This window comes from Haliotis rufescens, unplaced genomic scaffold (genome assembly GCF_023055435.1).
Source record: "Haliotis rufescens isolate VD_foot unplaced genomic scaffold, xgHalRufe1.0.p SCAF_8, whole genome shotgun sequence".
Taxonomy (NCBI): domain Eukaryota; kingdom Metazoa; phylum Mollusca; class Gastropoda; order Lepetellida; family Haliotidae; genus Haliotis; species Haliotis rufescens.
The window spans coordinates 23,919,238-23,927,997 of NW_025964372.1; positions in this window are offsets into that span (position 1 = coordinate 23,919,238).

The window sequence follows — 8,760 nt, forward strand, 5'->3', positions numbered from 1 at the left end:
TTATCCAACATTCCTACCCTCACACCCACTAAGACACATCCAACGTTCCTTCACCCACACCCACCAAGACACATCCAACGTTCAGTCCCTGACACCACCCACCCAACGTTCCTTCCCTCACATCCACACCCACAAACACCCACCCAACGTTCCTTCCCTCACATCCACACCCACCCAACGTTACTTCCCTCACATCCACACCCACATACACCAACCCAACTTTCCTTCCCTCACATCCACGACCACATACACCCACCCAACGTTACTTCCCTCACATCCACACCCACATACACCCACCCAACGTTACGTCCCTCACATCCACACCCACATACACCCACCCAATGTTCCTTCCCTCACTCCTACATCCACCCAATGTTCCTTCCCTCACATCCACACCCACATACATCCAACCCAACGTTACTTCCCTCACATCAACACCCACCCAACATTACGTCCCTCACATCCACACCCACATATACCCACCCAACGTTACGTCCCTCACATTCACACCCACATACACCCACCCAACGTTCCTTCCCTCACATCCACAACCCACATTCATCCACCCAACGTTACGTCCCTCACATCTACACCCACCCAACGTTACGTCCCTCACATCCACACCCACATACACCCACCCAACGTTCCTTCCCTCACATCCACACCCACATTCACCCACCCAATGTTTCTTCCCTCACATCCACACCCACATACACCCACCCAACGTTACGTCCCTCACATCCACACCCATATTCACCCACCCAATGTTCCTCCCCTCACACCTACACGCACCTAATGTTCCTTCCCTCACATCCACACCCACCCACCCAACGTTACTTCCCTCACATCAACACCCACCCAATGTTCCTTCCCTCTCACCTACACCCACCCAATGTTCCTTCCCTCACATCCACACCCACATTCACCCACACAATGTTCCTTCCCTCACACATACACCCACCCAACGTTACTTCCCTCACATCCACACCCATATACACCCACACAACGTTAAGTCCCTCACATCCACACCCACATACACCTCCCCAACGTTCCTTCCCTCACATCCACCCACTCAATGTTCCTTCCCTCACATCCACACCCACATACAACCCCCCCCCCCCCCCCCCAACGTTCCTTCCCTCACATCCACCCACTCAATGTTCCTTTCCTCACATCCACACCCACATACACCCCCCCAACGTTCCTTCCCTCACATCCACCCACTCAATGTTCCTTCCCTCACATCCACACCCACATTCACCCACCCAACGTTCCTTCCCTCACATCCACACCCACCCAATGTTCCTTTCCTCACATCCACACCCACATACACCCCCCCAACGTTCCTTCCCTCACATCCACCCACTCAATGTTCCTTCCCTCACATCCACACCCACATACACCTACCCAACGTTACTTCCCAAACATCCACCAACACCCATTATTAGGAGGCGGTGGTGACTTGTATACCTAATTGATATGTAGATGGACTTCAGTGGGAAAGGCGTGACCCAATGGCAAAACGTAGAGCCAATAATCAATAACGACATACACATGTTCAGAGTGGCAACGGTTTTATTTACAAACAGCACGTGTTAACGACATATTGAACAGTCGAACTAAAATTGATAAACAGTCGACAGAGAACTTTCGCTTAAATCTATTGTTCTGGACATCTTGTTTGTTTGTTTGTTGTTTAACGCCGCACTCGGCAATATTCCAGCTATATGACGGAGGTCTGTAAATAATCGAGTCTAGACCAAACAATCTAGTGATTGACATAATGAGCATCGATCTACGCAATTGGCTAATATATCTTGTTATGGAACAACCTTAGGCTTAGAAAAAAGCTTACATGTACATTTACCAAGATATATATTGACTTTGTAAAAAAAACTATTTGAGGAATGCTTTCTCATTAAAACTAGGATACAATTACAATTTACGATACTTTTCACGCAATGGGATTAATATCATAAAAAAACATAATCAGTTTATTTGATCTTATAATGAATATTTCGAACATTATCCAAGCCACAATCTTTCAAAACATTCTGATTATTTAAATGTGTGACTCCGTTTGTGACGCCACTTGACATTGTGTATCGCCATTATATTACTTCTTTGAGGAAACCACGGATATGCGTACAGGTATGGTCTTAATGAACCATTTGAATTCCGTTATTTGCCATCATTAATGTACGACACGTGAAATACGCAATGAGAGCTGTTCCGACAACAGAACTATGTATATCTTTAAAACCAAGGTTGGTGCTACACACGCATGGGGTCTCGTCGAGTGCCTTTTCATGTGACATATGTGAGTAATGGATGATGAAAATAATACCATTTTATCCTTGTAAAATTCGGAAAGAGTCTCGTGATCAGAGCGTAGAGACCGATATATTTCATTTCAAAAGACACGAGTGGGCGATTATATCTATAATGAAACATCATTTTGAATCATCAAGCAAAATTAAATAGTTATGCCCATGACATTACTGCGTGAATATTGATCAATTAATCCTGACGAAGTTGAACATTGGTACGAAGTTGAACATTGATACGCAGTTGAACACTAATACGAAGTTGAACACAAAACATAAATATACTCGGATCGAAACGAAACGCGAACCAGAGAGACCTATATAGAGAAGTATGTAACTTCCAACGTGTACCATTGAATGACAAAACTAACAATCAGTCAAGTGTTACATGTACCACAGAGTGTTTTTATTCTTATCACGATATGCTGCACGTCATTTCCAAACTTGACAAACTAATCCTGCATGAGACAAATGGTGCATCTTGAGTCTATGACGTCACATGAGCGCAAAACATGCCCTTATGTTCGTTTGTTCATCGCACCAATCTAAAATCTCTTGAATATGAGTAATTCCTCATATATTAACCAACATGTATAATGGTATTCGCGTTTCATTGTTTGTGAGTATAGTTGGAGTTGTCGAAGAATCCCATACCTCTTATGTTAAGTATGATATGAATTGTCAAACTTCAACAATATTTGTGGCGGTTAAATGGACATATAAACTTATTGTTTTGACTTACTGAGGACAGATGATATTACAGAGAGCCATACTGAACATCCAATCACAAGTCTACAACATATTAGGGAGCCAATGAAAATGTGGAAACAAATATATCTCCATGAATACACCATGCCTTTTAGAAAGTGGTCAATTGTAATTATAAATGTTATATTTGGGATTACACTTTCTTAGTCAAGTACAAATTCTTGCACTTTGTTGGGGTTGAGTCCTGTCTGAGTGAGGCACCTAATCGTCAGCACACAAAGTCAGCGCTCTAACCCACTCAGCCTCGGTGGCTTGAGTGGGCTAGATCGCTGACTTTGCGTGCTGGCGATGAGGTGCCTCACTTTGAGAGTGTGGGTTCGAATCCTGGGCGGAATTCAACCCCCCAATATTCTAGTATTTGTGATTTACTAAGAAAGTGTCATCACAATATTTGTTTAATATACATGTATATCCAATCTTGAAAACCGATATGCCAAAATATCCCAGCTATACCCAAACTGTGTTTGTTTGTTTGTTGTTTAACGCCGAACTCAGGAATATTCCAGCTATATGACAGTGGTGGTCTGTAAATAATCCAATCTGGACCAGACAATTCAGTGATTGACATCATGAGCATCGATCTACGCAATTGGCATACGATGACATGCATCAACCAAGTCAGCGAGCCTTACAACAGCTGTGAGTGAGTGAGTGAGTGAGTGAGTGAGTGAGTGAGTGAGTATGGTTTTACGCCGCTTTCAGCGGTATTCCAGCAATATCACGGCGGGGAACACGAGAAATGGGCTTCACACATTGTACCCATGTCGGGATTCGAACCCGGGTCTTCGGCGTGACGAGCGAACGCTTTAACCACTAGGCTACCCGACCGCCCCTACAACAGCTGTGACCAGCATTGGACTTATATGTGTTAATATGAGCATACATATGATGGATACGTTAATTTACACAGAAACAAAATGAAGATGTCCGGTATCAAACACTGCATGAGAAGTACATACCTTCTAAAACTATTTCAGACTCTGCACTAACAAACACAATATGTGTTTGGCATCTTCGGATACGAATGAAGTTAGGCAGCTGGCTGTGTTGATGTGATATGCAAACTGGTATTGAGATATCCACGTTGACTGATTATTTATATTGTTATATGTATAATGCGAGCAAAAGAAAGTATACACTTTCACAATGCAGCTATACATCGCCTTCGATTAACCTTTTATTGTTAGTTTAATTTTTTGCGACCATCAAACATGGGTGTACACTGTATTTGGCCCGGCAGTTTAGTATATGCTCACTGATCACCTGTATGACCATGGGCCATGGACCTACATTCTTCATGAATAAAGAATTAGTAGTAAAACGGCATTTTTTCTATACAATACTACATCTGTGCCGGATGAAGTGTGAATGAAGCCTCACTCCAGGATCTGAAAAATACAGAGGTAAATTAAAAGACGCGAAGCAACGCCAAGCCAGACACATTTTAATATCATGTATATTCTTCAGTTTTAAATTCCATAACATTAAAAGAGTAGGCATTGTATGATGTGTTTTACCGTCGCATTGACCAGTATTTAACCTACAGGGACATAAAACGTGAGTACAAGAGAATGTATAGGGCAAAATACATGACAATTATATGACTGGACAACTAAAAATCGGTGATGATAACCAGATGTATGCGAAAAGGGTTAGCAGGTCCTGCCCCATCGATAGCTCCCACCAATCACAAAATTCAATGGCAGCATGTAACTGACAAAGTTCGTGTGCAATTTGAGACGTTGCACGGTGCTGACAAACCAAGTTGTTTAACGTCTAATAAACCTGTAGTTTGACCCAACAGAGATGACGCAATGGTCTGAACTTACTCTAAGGAACCCTTTCTCGACTCTAGTATCCAAAGCATATTGCCTTACATTGGCACGGGGGTCTCCGTTTGTCCGAGCCAAGATTAGGGTTCTGCATTTAAAAAAAATATCAATACAAACATTTGGAAGAGTTGAATACATATACATGCCATAGATATAAAAAAATATATTGTGATTGATGTACTGATGAAATCGAAAGATGCATTATGACATTGTCAAGCTGATGGCAATTGTATGACGTGAACAACACACTCATCAATAGTCCAGCTGTATGACGACGGCCTGTAAATAATCGAGTCTGGATAAGACTATCGAGTAAATCAACCACGTCACCGAATCATGCCTGACCACCCTATCCACTAAGTCTCTTGTGAAGGTCCGGGGTAGAATAGGTCTTCAGCAGTCCATGTTTGTCGTGAGGGGCGACTATGCTTGTCGTTGGAGGCGACTGTCATGATCGGTTGGTCAGGCTCGCTGACTTGGTTGCTGCATGTCATCGTATCCCATTTGCGTAGATCGATGCACATAATGTCAATCATTGAATTGTCTCGTCCAGATTCGTTTTTTTTACAGACCGCCATCATATAGCTGGAATATTGCTGAGTGCTGCGTTAAACAACAAACAAACAAACAAACATTAAGTCCCTCTTTAGACCAGCATAGGTTGCTAGGGACGAATTCCAACCTGGAATATCCTCTGTGGGAAACAGATGACTAAATGTATTTTTTATATAACAGCAACGCCAGAGAAAGATCAGTCTCGACTATCTGCCGAAACGTCATTTAAGTAGATTGGATTTTTTCTTTCGTTGGCGGGACCATTTCATAAAATGGACGCTTGTCATGTGCAGCCAGAAGTGCCCTTGGTTATGAAGTAACTGTTGCTTTCATACATCATATACGTAAGAGGCGAATAACAGGACACGGTGGTCAGGCTCGCTGACTTGGTTGATTCATGTCATCGTATCCCAATTCCAATCGATGCACATGGTCCATCGATTATTTACAGTCCGCCTTCATATTGCTGGAACACAGCAACCAACATCCAACCAACAAACAATCAACAAAAGAAACAAGATACGTCGTTTTGTGGCGATTTCACATTGCACGATTTGGGAGAAAATACATTCTGTAGAAAAATGTAAAATATAGTGATTATGTTCAATATGATGATATTGATTAACATTTACTTACGCTGGTGGCACCAAGATGTAGGCTGTGTATCCATTCGTAGCAATATCACTGCACGAGTCACGACCCCATAAATACATTGGCTTTGAAGATAATTTCAAGTCTAGTTTGGCTGGAGATGGTGAGCACAAGTACATTATACCTGCAGAAATATTAAACAAACGCTATCATCATAACGCATATTTTACAAATTGGACTAAATACCCAAGCCCATCCCCGCCTACTTTCAAACCGAATCGATCCTACCCATTTGTTTGTTTCTTGTTTAACGCTGATTCCAGCTGTATGACGACGGTCTGTAAGTAATCGAGTCTGGACCAGACAATCCAGTGATTGACAACATGAGCATCGATCCACACAACTGACATGCAATGTTAACAAAAGAGAACTATCAATTTGTCGCTTCCAACGGTAGAACTTTGGATAAACCTTGCAGCTAAATGTTCCAATCACCATATGGGTTAACCATATAAAATCCATACACATGGATATTAATTCTTTGCATGTCACGCAGTGTTGCCTGAAGAGCGCGTTTTTGCGTCTGGGACGCACAGATATGAGTTTGAACGCAGCTGCGTAAAATGTGTGGGTCTCGTGGACGCAGTGATTGGACCATTATTAATTTCATATCTAATGGTCATTGTTATTGTTAATCAAAGCCCTAGCTACGTCTTTGCGTAAAGTTATTTATTGCAAAACAAGACAGCGAAGCATGTTGATATTCCTGTTATATGAAGGCAGCTTGTAACAAAATCTGCACCAGACAAATCAGTGGTTTGGTTTGGTTTTGGTTGGTTTGGTTTGTTGTTTAGCGCCGCACTCAGCAATATTCCAGCTACATTGTATATAACGGCGGTCTGTAAAATAATACAGTCTGGACCAGACAATCCAGTAACAGACATCATGAGCATCGATCCACGCAATTGGGATCGATGACATGTATCAACCAAGTCAGCGAGCCTGACCACCCGATCCCGTAAATCGCCTTATACGACAAGCATAGTCGCCTTGTACGGCAAGCATGGGTTGCTGAAGACCTTTTCTACCCCGGAATCTTCACGGGTCCAAATCAGTGGTTGTTATTATAAAGCAACAAGCAGCGGTGACACAAGCAAGGGTTCCTGGGGACCTATATTCTTACCCGGATCCCGAAAGGTTACTCACATACAAATTATGTTACACATCGGGTGTCAAGAAAGAATCTTAAAAGGAACTTATGGCATGAGTTGATATTTGTAAACAGACGTGATGCCAACAGCGTCAGTCCTCCTATGTTTGTCGAGTGAACTGCCTGATCTCCCTACCGTTTGGATCTATAGTAAATCCAGTCAAAGCTTTGAGGGTCGTCACTGTTTGAGGGTTGTGACCAGAAAACGGAACCCTGTTCACTGAGATGTATGTGTGCCACTCAGTCCAGAACACATACCTACAAAATGAAACAACATAGCTACAGACGTACGCAAGTTAAAACAGCCACTGTGCATGTCTACAGCCACTGTGCATGTCTATCCAGCACACACGAATACCGAATACATACCCACGAGATGAAACAGTATAGTGACTTTGGTTTTACCCCGCTTTTAGCAATACTCCAGCAATATCGCGGCGGGGGACACCAGAAATGGACTTCACACATTGTGCTCATGTGAGGAATTGAACCCGGGTCTTCAGCGTGACCAGCGAACGCTTTAACCGCGTGGCTACCCCGCGGCCCTTAAAACAGCATACTACCACCACTATCATCTCCGTCACAAACTTTCCTTTTCCTTTTCCTTTTCCTGAACTTGAACCTTGAAAATTTGCTTAATATTGACCAGGGGCGGTCGGATAGCCAAGCGGTTAAATCGTTCGCTCGTCACGCCGAAGACCCGGGTTCGATTCCCGACATGGATAGAATGTGTGAAGCCCATTTCTGGTGTCCCCTGCCGTGATATTGCTATAACCGGCGTAAAACCATACTCACTTATATTGACTTATATTGACCTGAGCAATGCAGCACCCCACGACCAAAAAAATGTTAGCTTGAGTGAGTGAGTTGGGTTTAACGCCGCTTATAACAGTATTCCAGTTATATCGCGGCGTGTCAGCTTAATGTGGGAGGAAAGCCCCAAGTGATGCAGGTCTTAGACGGTTACCACTTCGGTAAACTCACGAGCAAGGGTATGGTGCTGACAAACCTAGAAACATAGTCGGGGCGAACCGGGATTCGAACCCACAATCATAGGTTTCGGGCCTGGCCAAGGGACGAAACTCTGTACAGCGAATCGCGGCGCCATGGACGACTGGGCCACCCGTGCCACCTGTTAGCTTGAAATCAGTTACCTTATTGATACGACGCATACATAGAGGATATTCCATATGTTGAGTGAAATGAGATGAGAGAAACGTGACATTTTTAATATATACTTGTTTTGAGTAGTTGTCTACCGGAAAATTAAATTATTGCATTACAAATGTAAAACCTTGAAACGTAAATTCTCCCTACTTAACACACAGGGACAGTTCACTGTTCATCATGTATTTGCGACTTAAGAAGTAGTTTCGTGAACAAAAATGGCGCTTTGCGATTGTCGAGTTAAATGAGAAATGAACAGTTTATAACGAAACATTTCCAATATAAATATAAAACGGCAAGAAGCAATATT